The sequence below is a fragment of the Asterias amurensis genome, chromosome 6, assembly GCF_032118995.1.
Source record: "Asterias amurensis chromosome 6, ASM3211899v1".
NCBI classification, from domain to species: domain Eukaryota; kingdom Metazoa; phylum Echinodermata; class Asteroidea; order Forcipulatida; family Asteriidae; genus Asterias; species Asterias amurensis.
Genome location: NC_092653.1, coordinates 12,019,961 through 12,040,353, shown reverse-complemented (window position 1 = coordinate 12,040,353; position 20,393 = coordinate 12,019,961). Strand labels below are relative to the sequence as shown.

Here is a 20,393-nt window from a genome sequence, read left to right as displayed (position 1 = left end):
AGGTCATGACACTGACAGTCTGTTCTGATCTTTTCCTGATAAAATGTTGACAGACTGGTTCCTTGTACGGAATTATTGCAATTACAATAGTATTGTAGTTGGGGACCAGACTGCTCTAAGTTGAAGTCGGCTGGATATGCGTATACGGTGATCTTTAACCTCTTTTGTTTATTTCAATAATTTCTCGTTAATTACAGGACTTGTGAGTTTCGTTTTTTTCCGAAAATGTTTACAAAGGTGTACTATTATACCTTTGAAGTCGTGAACTAAGTAATTTTGTAAAATTTGAGGATGGTATGTCCCCTTAAGCTTACCTATAGAGTCATCAATGAATTTGTGGCAAAACCCTTCTTTATCCAACCCTGATAGACACACTGTAAAAAATAACCGTAATTTTACGGTGAAAAGTACGTAAATAGCTATGGTGTTTTATCGTAACGAGATTTTTCCATGACTTTACGGTGAAACCCCGTAAATACCGGCTGGCAATGCACCATGGGATTGTTTAAAAAAAAATTACCGTAATTTTTACGGTGATAACGACATTGTTCCCTGACTTTACGATGCAACCCCGTAAATACCGGCTCGCAATGCACCATGGGATTGTTTAAAAATAATTAACGAAATTTTTACGGTGAAAAGTACGATGGAACCCGTTAATAATGGCTCGCAATGCACCATGGGATTGTTAAATAAAATCACCTTAATTTTTACGGTGAAAAGTACGCAAACATCTACGTGTATTTTATATATAAAACAATTTCCTTGACTTTACGATGTAGCCCTGTTAATACCGGCTCGCAATGCACCATAGGATTGTCTAAAAGGAATGCCGTAATTTTACGGTGAGAAATGTGCATAATTCGACGGTGAATTACCATTCTCGCTTTTGCTCGCCAGCCTTTTACGGCCAAAATCCGTATCTGGGCACACCAAAAGAACTCCAGGGATCATCGCGCACGCGCAATGCTTATGAGGAAGTTCAGGCGGGGCGACTAGAGTAACTAGATTTACCCACTTTTTGTACTCTATTGTACAATCCCGTGCTCATGGTGTATACTTAAAGGTATGATACATCATTGGTTTTGGTTCTGGAAACAATGAGTTCATTCCAATTCCAGTCGTCTAGTTTTCAAAACACCCACCATTGGTAACCTGTTAAGGTTTCTATTTCATCAGTTATTTTATGTGGATGTTTACATTGTGTTATGTAGGCCACTAAATGCAGCGTCTGAATTCGAACAGTGCAAATCGAAAGCAAATGTTGCATTTTGATGGTGTTCAGAACTTTTCTTGAAAATCAGCATTTAAGATTATTATCTCATTTGCACTTTTTCAAATACAGATCCATGGCAGTAATATCAACGTGTTATATACCGTAAAAATTACGGCACTCTGTAACCTCGTGTACGGTTTTACACCGTATTGACAGCCTTATCACCGTAAAAATCACGCCACACCGTAACTTCATGTACGCTTCGCACCGTATATTGACAGCTTTCTCACCGTGAAAATCACGCCACACCGTAACCTCGTGTACGGTTTGCAACGTAAAAATTACGGGAATCGGTTGGCATCTCGCTGCACAACCGATTCCCGTTAATTTTACGGGATTTTTTTTACAGTGCAGAAATGTCCTGCCTCAGCAATTGGAGATACTCTTCTGGGAAAGGGCATGGGAGGCATTATAATTCTGTAATAAAAAGAGACTTTTTAAGAGTTAGTTTCAAACCAAAAAATGAAAGAAAAGATAGACATTTCTTTTTTTATTATTGCCCTTGGACATGTTGGACTGGAATAAATTAACATTATTTAAAGGAAAAATCATACTTTGGCAATGAGCCTGCACCTTCTTTAGACTCATCTTTCACTTGTGTCTTGTGACATTACTGACAAAAACAACCGATGATCAGTTTGAAATGAAAGGTTGTGTATAAGGCCTAGGCCTACTACAACTTACTACTCACGTTTAAATAAATGCACGAAGTATGCTGAAAACAATCAAAAACGCCACCAAGATGAACAGGACAATATCGGCAATGACTAATTTTCGTGTAAATTTTTCTAGTTCAATAATTTCCTCTCGGTAGGTGGGATGACAAACTATTACTTCATTAGCCATTTTGAACTTGTTCAGTGTATGACGAATTTAATTTGTAAAAAAGGAACATCAGATTTCGAAGCCTAGTAATACAGTAGAAGACTAGTACTGCTGCGCTGATGAGTGTGGTCACGTGGGTGGTGGCACTGCAGCATGCACTTCAACATTCATACCAAAACTACAGCCTACATAATAATATACGTACATGTACATTTACATGGCGGTAGGCCTGGTTACCTGCGTTAGTTCGGATACCCGGCGCGATTATGGTATAATTATTTAAAACAATGTAGTCTGTAGAACAAAAAATATCGAAAATCTGTTGATGTTCAAATCGATCTTGCAAATGTTGTAATTTTTGTTTGAAAAACACAAACATTATTCCATAAAACAATCTTTAAAAAGTTGTTTGAATTTTTTTCAGAAAATGCTATCAATTGTGTGCTCAAAATGACGTAAGACGGCCGAATTTTGGTCGTATCATCAACGCAGACTTCGCATAAAAAGCCAGTGCGACCGGCGGATCGTCCTATTGTTGGAAACATGGATAATTACTCTCTTTTCACTATTACGACGACCGCAGAAAAAACTGGTCATACACGACGTCCACCTACAATTTTATGAAGTTAGGTATTGTTTCATGTAATTGTAAGGAAACAATCGTCTTTAATTAAAGGAACGTTACAGAACTCGTAATTAACATTTTCTTTAAGATCACAGATTTACATACAACTTAACGGTGTAATGATGATGTTAGTAGAAAACATCCCTAGAAATAATTATGAAAGTGCCATATGATGAGAAATAAATAAAACTAATTTTAGATTGGAGTTTATCGCTCATGAGCGTTTTATTCATGCATTGTATAACACATACAAATTTGTAATCGGTTTTTCACTATTTTCTCGTGACCCAGATGGCCGATCGATCTCAAACTTATACAGGTTTGTCAGTTTATGTATACTTGCGGGAAACCCGCGCTACGCGCGGGTCCCACTAGAGTTCCGCGCTCTTCCAATTTCACAAAGCATAAGATTGATCTTAACTTTGTATCAATTTTAATTGCTAAGCAAAGTGTGATGTCACAATACAAATTACCCTGTCCCTGTTTGTACCCAGTTGCAGTTTTTCCCGTTCAGTTTATTATTTTTCTGTCCCGTATCATTGATTGGTCCCTTTTCTCTTTTCCTTTCCCGTATTATTTCCCCAGCCCGTTAATTTTGTTCCGTCCTGTTCATTATTTTCTCGTACCGTTTTCTCCCGTTTTGTATTATTTGTCAGTCGAATTATTTTTGTTCCCTTCCCGTTCATTAACCCCCGCTTGCGCACTTGTACTTGTTTTTGCAATGTTTTTTGTTTTGTGCAAATTGTTGTACTGCGCTTCCCGCTAGACACGTAAACTGGGGGCAGTTAGCACACCTGAAAATAGTGCTACGCATAACAATGTGCACTGTTGATGATCTGATCATAGTGCAATGGGGGGGGGGGGGATGCGTTACACAATGACCACGTGACGACAGTAAAGTTGTGATGACATCATCAGATCAAATCAAGACATCAGGGTTAGTGTTAGTTTTACTGTCAACTGTCACTTTGATAAAACAACAATATTCAGGAAAAACCCATCAAATTGCGTTTATTACACCAAACCAATCCAATAACTTCATAATTAACAAACAACTGATAATTATTAAAACATCGGCTGGTTGTTAATTGTAACGGCAACCAAAGCTTAACACTTGTTTTGTTATGTGCAATTGCTAGTATTATGGTAATACATCCTCGTAAAGGGCTAACCGCCCCTACCTAATCACTTCATTGGAGAACCCAACGCCCGTTAATTGTTAACGTCCTGTTCATTGTTTTCTCGTCCCGTTTTGTATTATTTGTCAGTCGAAATAATTGTGTTCCCGTCCCCCGTTTGCGCACTTGTACGCGCAATGTTTTTTGTTTTGGGCAAATTCCTGTAGTGCGGGTCCCGATTTGAGGGGGGGGGGGGGGGGGGGGGTGATGCGTTACGTCCAGGAAAAACAGCTTTGATCTTGTATGTTTAGTTTGCACATTGCAGGGGTTTTGCCGATTTTGGGGGCGGGTAATTCAAAAAAGCGTTCCAAACGGTTTGTACACCAATACGACCGGTGGCAAAATAATGCTGGACCTTATTTGTGACCCGCTAACCCGCTCTGCAAAAAATGGCCCTTATATCGCAGAATAAAACTTTGGAGTTAGATACATAGACTGAAAAGTCTTTTTCTCAGCTTTAATTTGGTATAGGTCAGAAGGCTGTAGAATTTTGCAATCCAAAGTTATACCATAATTTGCATACAAATTGTTGCCATTTTGGTCAAAAAGGTCAAGGAGAAACAGCCTTGTAAACTTTACAGTGATCGTACAAACCATGAACAAAATGTACACAACACACGATTTTGTCCATCTTTATTGATCAAAATAAACATCAAATGTTACAAATTATAAAAGTGTGGACATGAACGATGTCAATAACAAAAATAACACCAACGAATGTTTTTCACCCTTTCAACATTAAAGACATTGGACACTATTGTCAAAAACAAGTCTTGTCACTTGGTGTATCTCATACATTAAATAACAAACCTGTGAAAATTTAGGCTCAATTGGTTGTCGAAGTTGCGAGATAATAATGAAAGAAAAAACACCCTTGTCACACGAAGTTGTGTGCTTTCAAGTGCTTGATTTCGAGACCTCAAATTCTAAACTTGAGGTCTCGAAATCAAATTCGTGGAAAATTACTTCTTTCTCGAAAACTACTTTACTTCAGAGGGAGCCGTTTCTAGTTTTCACAATGTTTTATACCATCAATACTATCAACCTATCCCCATTACTCGTTACCCAATAAGGTTTTATGCTTATAATTATTTTGAGTATTTACCAATAGTGTCCACTGCCCTTAAAGAGCCCATAGACCTTATGCACATGTTGTCATTTCAGTAGGGCGCCCTCCCATAGAAAGAGGTTGCTCATATCTAGCAAATCTTGTGACCACCATATCTCAAAAAGTACTTTTCATACTTTTTTGAAGTTGTAGTTTCCTTGGGCATTGGAGATAGCCTTCGGTAACCGTGACTCCATTTATATTGACTTTTACTTCTGGGTCAGTCGGAAGTGGCACCATATCTGAAGAACTACAAAACCGATTTTCAATTTCTTTTCAGTTATAAACCCTTTGAGCATTAAATGTTAGACAAGGGTTACCGTGACCCCATGTTGACCTTTATTTCTGGTTTAAAAGCTCCTTTCGAGTCAGTATCAGAATTAAGACCAGGTTTAGTAAAGGTCAACATGGGGTCATGGTAAGCTAATTAAAAGACGACGGAAAAAACATGAAAAGGTGACGGACAAAATGAAAACACGATGGAGAAAATGAAAAGGCGACGGACAAAATGAAAAGGCGTCGGACAATGAAAAGGCGACGGAATTGTTTTTTTCAAAAGGAGTGCACATATGGAACACCATACTATATGAATCGTGGGCTCCGGCGCCCATCGAGGGCTCACATATAGGACCCTGAGGTGGTTTGAATAAAAAAAATGTAATCCTTAGTTGGTAAAAGTTCAGCTTTTCTTGGTTATCTTTTGCGGAAAAGTTTCATACATGTGTTTTTTTTCTTCCAATCAGTTTTAGTCTCGGACACTTCCTTACACGAATTTTACAGCATAATGACTATTTTAAAGTTGTTGTTTTTGTGTTTTTTGTTTTTTGGTAAGCTTAGGCTACTTTTGTATAATTATTTAATCATTTGCTGAGCACAGGATCACTTCACTTTGTGTACTTATTTCATATATTTGGCTCCTTTATTTAGTGCTTGGCAACATTGGGATTGAGGTGACACGACATCAGTATTCCCCATCGGGTATTTATTTATGCTTCATGGCACACGAGTATGACCCACCCCCTCCCCCCTCTCCACGGTTAATCATGGTTACTTTCATATTAACTGCCCTCCAGGCCCCAATCACGGCATTCGTCGAAGTCCCTTTTTCTCTGAAGATAACTCCCGAATAAATCTGATAGATGATTTAGCCGCCACAGGACGACCGCCGAATAAAAAATGAATGAATCTGCTATAGTATCAGCAGCCATATATAGGACGACTAATTTGAACAACCGTGCATGCTCAATGTGTGACAATTAAAATGTGTGTGCGTGCCCCTACCAATGTCTACTAAGGATGGTGTGTGTGTGTGCGTGTGTGTACGTGGGTGGAGTGGGGGGGGGGGGGGGCAGGGGAGGTTGGGGGTGATTTTGTGGACTCACCCCGAATCAAAAAATGTGAGTATCCTCCATACACCACCCAACCCGATTTTAACCGTAATGATGTCCGCTAGAACATTTAAACATCTCAGCCGCCATCCGATCAAACTGCTTAGGTCGAAAAGACCAATTCGAAAATCCATGGCACACGAGTATGACCCCACCCCCTCCATCCCCGCAGAGGAATCATTAACTGTCCCCCAGACCCCAATCACGGGATTCTTCGAAGTCGCTTTTACCATCCGACACTGAGGAACGCGCATGCGCAATGCACCATGACCCAAGAACTGACTTTTTGTTTGTTGGTCTTCGAATGGTAGTGTTTATCTGCAATGGTCATCTTATAATGGTTAAATTATGTGGTCGCCCTTATGCTGCATTTTACCTCATCGGTGATCATCATAAAACTTATTAAAGAATTCTTATCAAAAAAAAGACGTAAAAGAAAAAAAAAGAAGTAAAAAAAGAAGAAAGGGGCTATTATTTAAACATTAAATAAGTAAATAAACAAATTAAAACAAAGAAATACTAGTAACAATGCAACTTCAAGAATTTTACCTATAGTGCTCGGGAAAGTAAGCCCCTATAGTAGTAGTCATTGTAATGGCTTTAAACAAAAATTACCATAAATAAATAAATAAACGCTATGATAGTTTTCTCAAAAGACTGATTCCCATTAAAGGAACGTTACAGAACTGGTACCGGCTGCCATAGTTTAATGCGTTTGCAGACATCGTTGAGTATTACACGCCGAAGAAATATAGTCGGGTTGGCTTGCAACACAGAGACAAATTACACGCTCATTGTCATTGCGAAATAGCGTACTTCTGGGTACCGGCTGCCACAGTAAATGCGTGAGCAAACATCGTTGAATATTACACGCATGCCGGAAGCCGGATCATGTGTGCATACTTTTTAGAACAGACTTTGATGCGACTCGTCCAACTTCCAGTATTCAAGCGGCTTATTTTACGCAACAATCGCGAGTTTTGGAGAAGAAAAAAAAACCGCTTTACAAACAAACCCAAAACGTGTGCACTTTCAATGATATCACTGCCAACTCCGAGATACAAGCGGCTCAATTTATGGTTTAAAAACAAATAAATAAAAATGCACTAGCTAAATTTGTAAGGAGCGTTTTTTTTTTTTGCTCTCCCGGGAGCTATTTTTTTTCCCCCAAACGACGTCGCAACTTTTTGTTTTTATTATTATTTCTTTCCAACATCCACATTCCGATCGGAATTTTTTTTTCTCCAAAATCATAACAAAAAAAAGGGTCATCATAGCGTTGCCGTTTGGGAAAAAAAATTCGCCCCGGGCACCATACCGATCAGGTACCCAGACGTAATATACGGGACCATACTACATATTTTCTCTTAAAATATCGCGCCTCGATTGACGTCACGGACAGCGCTACCTCGGGTCAAGGTAAGGGGGCCTACTCTTACATTTATAAATAACAGAAAAACAATTGTTTTAGAACCTTAGCTAACTGTTTATTTACATTCCACTCATCAAAACACATAGTGACAAAAGCTTTATTTTGACAAAATACCACTTCCAGATGCCTTTAAAAGTACACTAACAAAAGTTGAAATAGCGCCCTCTGTTGACAATATTTTAACTGTTCCAATCCTTAAATCAAGGCGCTGGGGACGAGCGAAGTCCAATCCCCTATCGTCACACGTACGTAACTACTATACTATCGACAAGTAGAATGCTCAGGTCGCCGGTATCATTACTACCATCTTCGGAGTGCTGGGGACTTTAACTGGCTCGAGGGTTGCCGCGTTAAATTTGTTTTTCGCAGGTGACGGCCAAATTGTGTGACGAATTTGGTAAGTTTTGTTTTAAGAACAACAGTGGGTTCTTAATTTTCAATTGTAGTTTTTAATACTGGCCTAAAAACCCAGATCTGAAATGTGGGAGGTAGGAACATTGGGGGGGGGGGGGGGGGGGAGGGCGCAATTCCATGGTCAGTCGCATAAAAATATTTTCTGTGTCATTTCTTGATCTTGGTGCTATTATTAGTTCTATATGAGTTATTCTTTCTACTAAGTTTATAGACTGATTTGTGCTTGACACCCAAGGTTTTGAAGTATAGTATTACTAATTAGAAATGTTGTGGGCTTTGTGCTCTGCCTCTGGATGTTATGTCGCTGTAAAAACGGTCAGTTGCATTACAAAATCAAGGATCTGGTAAAAAAAACACTTATCTCAATTCAAAAGTTTCCTCAAACCAAAAAACTTGCAATACTTTTACTACATGTAGCACACAACTATGGCAAGCCATATATGCCCAATAATTCGATAAACACTGTTTATCACCGATAAACTATCGCCGATAATGTGCTGTTTTTCGACCGATAAACACTGTTTTTCGAAATAAACATCGTTTATCAACTGATAAACACTGTTTATCGAAAAACTATGTTTATCAAGTGATAAACACAGTGTTTCGAGGTGATAAACAGAGTTTTTCAAAAAACATTGTTTCATCTGGCATCTTAAACAGTGTTAATCAAGTGATAAACATTGTTTATCAAGTGATAAAAAAACATGGTTTATCAAAAAACAGTGTTTATCGGTCGATAAGCACAGTTTCACGCCGACGCCAGATGCCCAATAATTCGATAAACAGTGTTCATCAAGTGAAAACCACTGTTTATCGAAAAACAGTGTTTATCGGTAGATAAACACAGTTTCACGCCGACGCCAGATGCCCAATAATTTGATAAACAGTGTTTATCAAGTGATAAACACGGTTTATCGAAAAACGGTGTTTATCGGTCTATAATCACAGTTTCACGCCGACGCCAGATGCCCAATAATTCGATAAACAGTGTTTATCAAGTGAAAAACACTGTTTATCGAAAAACTCTGTTTATCGAATGATAACCACTGTTTATCGAAAAACAATGTTTATCGCCCAAACTATGTTTATCGCCAAAACTGTGTTTATCAAGTGATAAACGTAGTTTATCGAAAAACTCTTCATCAAGTGATAAACAAAGTTTATCGAGTTAATGAGCATTTGGAGTTGGTGCATAACTGTGTTTATATAAAAACTATATTTATTAAAAAACCTTGTTTATCAAGTGATAAACTGTGTTTATCGAAAAACTGTGTTTATATACCCGATAAACACTGTTTTTCGATAAACCGTGTTTATCACTTGATAAACAGTGTTAATCTATAAACTCTGTTTATCACTTCGAAAAACTCTGTTTATCACTTGATAAAAACAGTTTTTTGATAAACAGTGATTGTCAGTTGATAAACTAAAATTATCTTGATAAACTCTGTTAATCGGCGAAAAACGGTTTTTCTCTAAAAACAAAGTTTATCAGTCGATAAACAGTGTTTATCGGCGATAAACTTAGTTTATCGACGATAAACACTGTTTAGCAAATTATTGAGCATATGGCTTGCCATACACAACTACTATACACAAGTCTACAACTAGTCTTGGTTGCAAGACGATCCAGTTGTCTTGTCACGAAAACCGCCATCACCCTTTGAACCACATGTCACTAGTAAATTTGAAAAGGTCATGGTTGTTGGCTATCAAAGGTTCTTCAATACAACAACCAATTTGTTTTGTTAGGCCTATGTACAAGTGTTATCATCCTTAGGATGTGGGGCATTTCCAGTTTTGAACACACGGAAATCTCCTTGATGAACACCTGCATATATCTTCTTGACTTCATCTTGATACACTTCACCGTCATGTTACAGCACTCACCAATGCGTGCATTGATTTGTTGGCAGCATTTTGTTCATCAAGTTTCTTCTTTCTCATAGAAAATGATGGCAAAAGGACATGTGCTTTTTGCTTTTGTTTGCTCTTTTGGGAGATTTTTCTGTGCTTCTTCTTGAACTGTTCATATTTTTCTTGTACTTTCAGTTTCTAAACATACATACGTACTAACATGTCAGTTTTTCAGCACTAGTCAGTGGCATAGTTCCACAATTTGTGGAGAGTAAAATATTTCAATGTCATTACTTAACTTTTTTGACTCAAAGTTCTCAGAAATGTATCATATTTCTTTATTTTGTTTACACATTATAACATTAAGCAAGTCTACATGTCTTTTTCATTAATATTTCTGTACAATTAAACAATGAAACCAGAACTTACAGACAGATATTGGAATGGAACATGTACAACACATGTATGTAGTTCTGTGCATGTGCGTTGAAGAAGTGCATTGTGTGAAGGACATTGTGTAGAGTGTAATGCTACCCTTTATACATCACGAGTGACATCTGCAGAGTCCCAGATCTCTTCATTCATGTAATACTGTCCTCTAGTAGGCCTAAGTCATGACCAAGATCTCCAGCTTTACTGATCTCTTAATTAGCATCCTCCTCTTGAAAATAGATTTTAGAGTTGCATTACAGTGCATTGTCAGACGCATTACCGGTTAGTCGCATCACACTTTTTGATGACTCCTTATTAAAGTATCCCATATAATTGTTGATTGTTTTACTCATTTCAGACTTGGACTATAACTGTAGAAGGATTATTTGAAATGCCCTGAACAAAATCAGTGAACTTTTCTTACAATTGAAATAACTTCATGTCTTGGTCAGTTGCATTACACCCCTGTCAAAGCCGAAACATGTACACTCACATAATGCTAAAATGGGAGACATGAAACGAAATTCATTCTGGATTGTAAAAAATTGGTCCTGGTGCTAATCATAAATATCAAAGTTTTGCTGGAAGAATCTTTATGGGGAAAATATTTAACTCTGAAGAAAACACCTTGATAAGCTCACTTTTAAGGGTCACAGCTTGTGACTAACATCTCTGCCTTTGATGCTCATTTTGTGTTCTTATTCTTATACAACTGGATTTGTTGCTACACCTGGAATCTACAGGACTTTTTCTGTGTATCCTGGAGTCATCTGAGTTGTGAAAATATTGTTTTTCTGTTGGAATTTTTCACTGTCTCAGTTGAAAATTCCGGTGTACATGTACAAAGCCAACACACACTTTGGTTGCTGCATGCTGTGCAGTCAGCCACCTCATCCATGGACATTGTTCGCCCATATGGGGACAATGGAGGTAAGTATGCTTTTTTTCTCTCCCAGCTTGCTAGACCATTGTACTTTACTGACTCATCTGTGGTCAGCTTTGTTCCATCAGCATCAATTATGGCTGGTGCTTGCATTCCGCCAAATCAGCTAGGATTCATCCAGCATCGAAAATATCTGAAATGCCCTGTTTCTTACTATGACATCTCCCCAGCCAGTTTTCATTTGGAAGTTGTGATCTTTGGTGACATTGCTGTAAATCCCGGCCCTGAAGCTGAAAATAACTCAAACCCAGCAGAAGCTAGTCCAAACTCTGCAATTTCCTACTCACGTAACAAGCTTCTCAGTCTCTGTTATGCCCCATCCACACGTGCTTTGCCTTTCTGTAAATTTACATTGCAGAATCTTGGCCTGTTTGTAAATCCCAGCACTGTTTACCGACCTACACATCGTGGTAAAAGCTGGTCGCTGTAGATCACTGTTCATAAACCCCCTATACCTGAAGTTACACTCCCATCTGTTCTAGCACCAGTGACTCCAGCCAAATCTCAACTCGGCCTTTGTGTTCTGAACACACAGTCCATCTCTAACAAGTTTGACGATTTTGCTGATTTTGTTCTGCAAAAAGATCTGGACCTTGTTGCCGTTTCAGAAACATGGCTGAGACCAGATGACAACTTAACATGTCGTAAGTGTACCCCTGCTGGCTACTACTTTCAGCACACCCCAAGACCTCAAACAACTGGTGGAGGAGTTGCAATACTGTACAGATCTATTTTATCTGTCTCTGTGAAAAGTAATGACATCCAATACGCAACTTTTGAATCTCTTCATGCTGAGGTTTCCGGAAACTCTAAATCTGTTCTCCTTGTCATTGTAAACAGACCTGAAAGAGATGCCAACCGCCAACATGTGACTTTCTCAAGTTTTCTTGGGGAGTTTGAGAATTTGTTTTTGGAATATCTCCTTCATCCATCGGAAATCATCATCATCACGGGTGACTTTAACATTCATGTTGATGACATCCACAGCACCAATGCAAACCAGGTTAAGCATCTACTTCAGGCTTTCAGTCTTACCCAGCATATCAAGGAGCCGACTCATCGGTCATTGCCTGGACCTTGTCATAACTCATGACATCACCCCACCTATTGTCTCAAACTCTGTATTCTACCTGGATTCTCAGACCATTATGCAGTCATGTGTCATTTGAGTCTGTGCAAGCCCAAAGTCCCAACCGTTACTATAAAGAGCCGACAGTGGAAACATGTGAATTCTCCTGAAGTGTTCCGCGACATAGGAACTCATTTTTCAAAGCTTGAGATTGATCACGACTGCTTGGATTCCTATGTCAGCCAATATGAGAGTACTAACAGTGACATCTTGGATAAATACGCGCCTTGGAAAACAAGATCAGTCAAGGTCCGAACCGAAGTTTCCTGGTTCAATGATGATATTCGTACAGCAAGAAAGATCTGTCGTCAATGTGAGGTAAAATGGAGAAAGATGGCAAATGGGAAATACAACGCAAAGAATATCGCAACCAATGTAAAGTAGTCAGGAATTTGAACAACCAGGCAAAAATCACCAATTATTCATCCCAGGTTCAAGAATCCTCAGTAGATCAAAAGAAGCTGTTCAAGATAATTGGTAAGTTGCTGCTCAAACCCAAAACCCCTGTCCTTCCATCCACTTTAATACAATGATCAGGACTTGGCAAATGAATTCCAGAAATTCTTTGTCACCAAGATTTCAGACATCCGCTCATCATTTTCATCAGTCCCTTACAACGTGCCGCAGACATTGCCACATCTTCAACCAGAGTGTAGACTATCTGTGTTTGAGCCTGCCACTGCTGAGATTCAAAGGGTTATTATGAAATCTCCTTCAAAATCCTTTGAGCTGGATCCAGTGTCAACATCCATGATGTTCAAAGCAAAACATTGATATGTACCCTAAATCACTAATCTTGTAAACGAATCTCTCAGTTCCAGTTGTTTCCCCGATAGCCTCAAAGTTTCCTACATCAGACCGCTCATCAAAAAACCAAACCTGGACAAGGACATATTTAGAAACTACAGACCGGTTGCAAATGTAACCCGGAAAAAGGGTACACCTAGAAAAAGAATGAATAAAACTAAATATAAATGCTAACTATGGGGGCACTCGCTTGAACAAATGAGAGAAACCAAGATCGGATAGGGCTAAGACGCGAGGAGATGCCAAAAAAAATAGAAACAGTGACTCAAAATGTAGGTTTCTCAACAAAAACAAAACAAAATAACTTTATTGACAATAAACCAAAAACCTTTAGACCGAAAACTCTTGATCTAAACCTTCTTAAATTAAACCAGTCAAACCTAAATCAGGATATCTAACTGAAACTCAAAAACCAAAACTAAACTAGAGTAAAACTAAAACCCAAACACAGTTAAACCATCAAACACAGTTAAACCATCAAACACAGTTAAACCATCAAATACAGTTAAACCATCAAACACAGTTAAACCATCAAACACAGTTAAACCAGATTAAAACTAAAACACAGTTAAACCAGATTAAAACTAAAACACAGTTAAACCAGATTAAAACTAAAACACAGTGCCAAAGAAAAGTTACAAATTAAAATCAAAATGGCGTAAGGAAACCGAGTCCAGAATAGCAGAAAATACACTTGAAACAGGCAAAATTACATGATGAAGAAAATCAACACTTAAGAAGAGAGCTAGAACACATGTACTCCCTGCGCTGCCAGGCTGCTATCTGATTATTTACAATGCACTGTATGGGTGAATACACTACCAAAGGATTAAGAACTGTTTACAAACATGTAACAAAAGACTTCTAAGAAATAACAACCTAACATGTACAGGGGTGCAATAAAACAGCTGAAGGGACAATGTAAACAGGAAAGGGCAATTAACTAGAACCTGGAATTAACTTACTTGAATAATAACACAATGAATTTTCTACCCCTACTACACAAACTTAAAATATTTTGTTGCAAACTTAAAATATCTTGGAAAAGTCATCGAACAAGTAGTTTCATCATGCATTTCTGATCACATTCATACTTTCAACCTGTCCGACGTGTTCCAGTCAGCATAAAAGCCAATTTCCATGGGACAGAAGCTGCACTAGTCCGTGTGAGCAACGATATTCTTTCTGCAATGGACAATGGAAACCATACAGCACTAGTCCTGTTAAACTTGAGTGCTGCCTTTGACACTGTTGATCACAACATCCTTCTCTCTCGGCTCTGGAGTCACCTTGGCATAGAGGACACAGCCCTAGCATGGTGCAAATTGTATCTCTACAATAGAACTCAGCATGTATGTAGTGGCACCGCGATATCAGACCCTGTTGTTTTGAACTACTCTGTGCCACAGGGGTCGGTACTGGGCCTGCAGTGGTTTACGCTGTACACTTTACCGATTCGTGACATCATCCTGAAATTTAATCTGAATTACCATGTGTATGCAGACGACACTCAGCTCTACATCACGTTTAGATCTTCTCAAGAAAACGCCAATGCATCAATTGCAAGAATTGCATCCAAGAGATTCGACGTGGGACTCAACAAAACTTCCTGAAGTTAAATGATGATAAGACAGAGTTTCTTCTATTTGGGTCACGTCAACAGTTAACAAAGGTTTCAGTGCCATACATTTTCATCGGTGATGCTCAGATAGCTCCCTCGTTGCAAGCTCGGAACTTGGGGTTTATTTTTGATTCATTGATGACACTTCAACCACACATCAACAACATCGTTCGTCTGTCATCATATCACATCAGGAATATTGGTAAGATTCGCAAGTACTTGGACAAAAGTGCTACTGAAAAGGTCATTCATGCATTTGTTACTTCTCGTCTTGACAACGGCAATGCTCTTCTCTACAGTCTTCCTAACGACCAGATTTCCCGTCTTCAACGCCTCCAAAATACCGCTGCCCGCATTGTGACATTGTCTAGAAAATCCTGTTCTATCACCCCCATTCTGAAACAACTACACTGGCTCCCTATCTCTCAACGAATCATCTTCAAGCTGATGCTCATTGGCCACAAAGCTCTAAATGGCAAGGCTCCCCACTATATTTCTGAACTACTTCAAGTTTACACTCCACCAAGGAATCTTTGATCAAGTTCCATGCTTCTCCTCATTGAACCTAAGTCTCGACACTCATTGGGTGACAGGTCTTTTTCTTCAGCTGCGCCAAGCATCTGGAACTCTCTACCACTTAATCTTAGATCGTGTCTTTGTACCACAAAATTCAAATCTCTTCTCAAAACTTATCTTATGACACAGGTTTTCAAGGACTAATTTTTGTTGTGTGTGTGTTCTTCTTCGTTTTGTTTTGTTTTGTTTTTGGTTTTTACTGTGCCTTGAACACCCAGCAGGGTGGATATAGTGCGCATTACAAGTCTTATTATTATTATTATTATTATTATTATTTGTACAATATGGTACAGAATGTCTAAAAAAAGTTGCATGTTTTCTTTCATATGTTAGCTATAACTTTAAAGTGGAATGAAAGTTGTGACAAAAATTTTATTTTTGTGTGTAATGTCCACGTTTGCTTTGAATTTCCCCTAGATACAATTAATTACTTGGTAACATTGGCTGGGTATTGCGCCTTGCTCATGTTGCTTGCCATGCTAATGCTTGCGGATGACATGTAAACTTGTTAACTTCTACTTCTTCTTGCTACCAGCAATACTAGATTAGACCCAGACTAGTACAGAGTCAGAGTGGGAAGCTGATGTACTCGTTTTTTCAGATTTTGACATTTATTAGTCATACTAGCACCCCAGTTTCCGCTTTGAGCTTGACACAGGCAATGGCAATGCGAATTTAAAACGAATCTGTAATACTATAAATACCCTGTTTAAAAAAAGTTCCAAAATTATGACAAGGACTCAACAGAATAAACCAAATTGCGCATGAAGATTGTTGCATTTGTTTCCCATGTGGTCCAATCCAGTTTCTCCTGTTATACTATCAGCCAGGAATAGTTGAATAAAATTCCTATATAGTATACAGTACCTGTCTGCCTTCCTCATCTTTCTGTCGTCTACATCTCTAACATCTGTAACTATAGGCATGCTCAAGTAGCACCCATCAATATCTTGTGTTACACTGGTACTGAAGGAAAATGCATTTTGATAACGATAAATCTGAAATGAGTGACCTGTTAACACAATTTTTCCTTCCAGAATTAAAAAGACCAACAACAAATGCTTTCACTTTAGCTTGTATTTGGACACTAAAAATATTCAAATCATGTAAAAAGTTTAACAACATTTGTTCAATTAGTTGTCCAAATAGTAGGCATTCCAAAAACAGTACTTGGGGTTTAATAAGGAGCACCAAACACTGATCTCCTGATCTAAAATTACTGAAAATGTTTCCTACATGTACATGTACATATGTAAATGTTCTCCATAGCCTCTATTTTTTTATAGAATTACCCAAATAAATACATTTTCATGTCATTCTACATGTACATTATTTGTGCTTATCTCCACACAGGGCACAGCGAGCCATGCTTCCATGCCATGATTCCAGTGTTTCCTTTTGGCTTGTGTTCTCGTTGATGGGAGTTTCTTGTTTTCTTTGCGTAATCGCAACTGTTTTATTCTTAAAGTTTAAAACAAAATACAACACCTTGCGTAGTTTGGTTGGGCAGTTGTTTCATGGTCAGTCTGTAGTACAGCCTGCTGTACAGCCTGCCATACACCCTGCCGTACAGCCTGCCATACACCAGCCATCAAACAGAGAACACCAGCAGATGAACGACTACATGAACATGGACACCGAGGATCCACCAACCAGCGATAGTTCTAATTACACTGTTCACAGCGATACTGATATTGAAACAGACAGGTATATAAATTGGGCAAATCTCAGAAGGCTAAGCCTGCTTCAGCACCCGCCTGACCAGCGCCTGCACCTTAACTTTATTTAAACTAGGGTAAGTTCACAGACCATATACCTTGGTTTCCATTAAAAGGTCAGAGAAAGAAAGAAATCAATATAAACCTTAAGGGAAACTGACTGGGTAAATTTTGAAATGATTTTGGGGGTTGAACAAAGAATTGACTAGAGTGGGATTCGAACCAACGACCTCCGGATTAACGTGCCGGCGCTCTACCAACTGAGCTATCTAGCCCTATATTGGCGGTGTCCCTATTTTGTCAATGTCTTTGTTCGGGGGTGCCAGTCAGAAGCCATACAACCGTTAACTGCCGTGTAGCCAGGGATCACACCCAAATTACGATACAACCTGGGAAGCGACAGCCAGGGGATCACCTTAAGGGGATGCGACTTTTTGTTTCAGATATCAATATAAACCACAAGGGAAACTGACTGGGTAAATTTTGAAATGATTTTGGGGGTTGAACAAAGAATTGACTAGAGTGGGATTCGAACCAACGACCTCCGGATTAACGTGCCGGCGCTCTACCAACTGAGCTATCTAGCCCTATATTGGCGGTGTCCCTATTTTGTCAGTATCTTTGTTCGGGGGTGCCAGTCAGAAGCCATACAACTGTTAACTGCCGTGTAGCCAGGGATCACACCCAAATTACGATACAACCTGGGAAGCAACAGCCAGGGGATCACCTTAAGGGGATGCGACTTTTTGTTTCAGATATCAATATAAACCACAAGGGAAACTGACTGGGTAAATTTTGAAATGATTTTGGGGGTTAACTGCCGTGATCCCCTGGCTGTCGAAATACAATCTCGGAAGGTTTGACGTAACACCATGTACTGACAATCTCTCTTTGAGTTGGCGTAGTTTTGAAAAGAACCTTACAGGAGTTAACGCAAAACCAGTACAAAAGGAGTCCACATGCAACAAAACCAAGGGGGCAGGTTTTCTTTATGTCTGATAGAAAACATGACCTCCAACCACCCCCCTCCCCCAGATCTACACCTAGTACAAAACTGTTCAGGTACAGATCGGGGTGGGGGGGGGGGTTCTTGCGATTCAACACCCCATCCCCTCCCCCCCCCCCCCCCCTCCACCGTGAACAGTTTTCAAAGGGGCAGCTGAAAAACTAAAAATGAAGAAATCATCTGATCCTCTGAAAATTTGCATGCATAGGCCTACTACTTACCTAAAGTGCTATTGAGAATCTTAGGTCTCCATTTCTAGTTCTGGCTAGCATGTCTCCAAACTGCATTGTCTTCGTCCTGCATTCTCATTGTAGTGTAGAGCTGCGAGTTATTTCTGTACAAAAAAATATAAAAACAAAAAATAAATAAATAAATAAAAAAACTAGTGCTGAAAAAGAACTGGCCTTATTTTACAAATGCAAATATAGTAAACACTCCATAATTAACCGTGCCAAGCCAATAAACACAGCTATAGGAAAACTTCAGACTAAACTTCTCTGGAATTGGTAATTGCTGAATTAGGAGAGAAAAATTCTGAATGACCATGGATGGGCAATTATATGGATGGGAGTTTGAACATATTTTTGAGCTGTGCCTTAAAAAAAAAAAGCGAACAATTCTTAGGCAGCTTTGGCAAAAACAATGTCCAGCAATCCAGTATTAGACCAATATAAATACATGTCAGCGAGGCCAATAAACTGTTAACTGTAACAATCAACTTTTTAAATGGATTAATATAGTGTTCACACATGGTTGAGCATGAACATGCCAGAAAGTGTAAACCAGGGCATAAACATGCCTAAAGCACTTGGGTGGCTACATGGATTCATCACTCAACAGAGTCAATACACTATGTAGCTATTTTATGGTAGTTGGGTCATATTCAGAGCATGCACATCGTGTCATTTGACAACAAGATGATTGTTCCTTGCATGAAAAGGGTAGAGATTGTTTACTATTTTTCTTATTACAATTACATGTACATGTATTGGGCCTGAATTAATAATGGAGATAGTTTCTCAGTAGTCGATTTTTAAAAATTATTAACAAGTACTTACCAGGCTTTTCTCCCTCTCTTTTCTGTAATGCCACTTGATTCTTTTGTTGTTCCACGGCCACTTGCTGCATGCACAAGCAGCACTGGCTGGGGCCTGGTGGTAGAAGATCCCCCTGAATTCTCTCGATGCTTAGAGGTTTAAATTTCGGAATCGATCCAGGCTTCTTACACAAACTTTGAAACTTCTAGTGCATCCACAAACAACCAAATAGTCGGCAGTATTTATAGCTGATACATTAGAAACAAAAAGCTTCGTAGCACACACGCACGCCTATAGTGTGGATGAAAACGCATACACAACACACGGAGTAACATGGCGTAATCTTTGTTTACTCTCGTTGCTTCATGGGTATGACATCACCATTTTTTGACCGCGTTCATGACGTCCGCTGGTTTACAAATCCGCTTGGATTTCAGTGTTGGTTTAATAGCCGGGAACCAGTACAGGGCGGGAAATTTCAAAATCGAAGAATCGAGGTCAAATTTTTTCGATCAAATTGTAGCAAAATTATTTGGAGAAAAACATGACCACAACAATGAATTGATAGCTGAACACAACATAAACAAGTTCTGATAGTGATTTTAATGTAGGAGTACCGTTATAGTCCATCTTTAAGGTGATCCCCTGGCTGTCGCTTCCCAGGTTGTATCGTAATTTTGGTATGATCCCTGGCTACACGGCAGTTAACGGTTGTATGGCTTCTGACTGGCACCCCCGAACAAAGATATTGACAAAATAGGGACACTGCCAATATAGGGCTAGATAGCTCAGTTGGTAGAGCGCCGGCACGTTAATCCGGAGGTCGTTGGTTCGAATCCCACTCTAGTCAATTCTTTGTTCAACCCCCAAAATCATTTCAAAATTTACCCAGTCAGTTTCCCTTGTGGTTTATATTGATATCTGAAACAAAAAGTCGCATCCCCTTAAGGTGATCCCCTGGCTGTCGCTTCCCAGGTTGTATCATAATTTGGGTGTGATCCCTGGCTACACGGCAGTTAAC

At 39.1% G+C, this 20,393-nt stretch overlaps 1 protein-coding gene and 1 long non-coding RNA gene across 2 annotated transcripts in view; one reads left to right on the top strand and one right to left on the bottom strand.

The window, feature by feature from the left end:
• Positions 1–20,393, bottom strand: part of LOC139938018 (adhesion G-protein coupled receptor G7-like) — a 244,279-nt gene that overhangs the window by 139,861 nt on the left and 84,025 nt on the right. The gene's annotated exons all lie outside the window — the stretch shown is intronic.
• Positions 8,109–20,393, top strand: part of LOC139938025 (uncharacterized) — a 35,496-nt gene continuing 23,211 nt past the window's right edge. Inside the window, exons 1-2 of the long non-coding RNA XR_011786109.1 lie at positions 8,109–8,229; positions 16,965–17,406. This is a non-coding gene — a long non-coding RNA (uncharacterized lncRNA). The remainder of the gene's footprint in view (positions 8,230–16,964; positions 17,407–20,393) is intronic.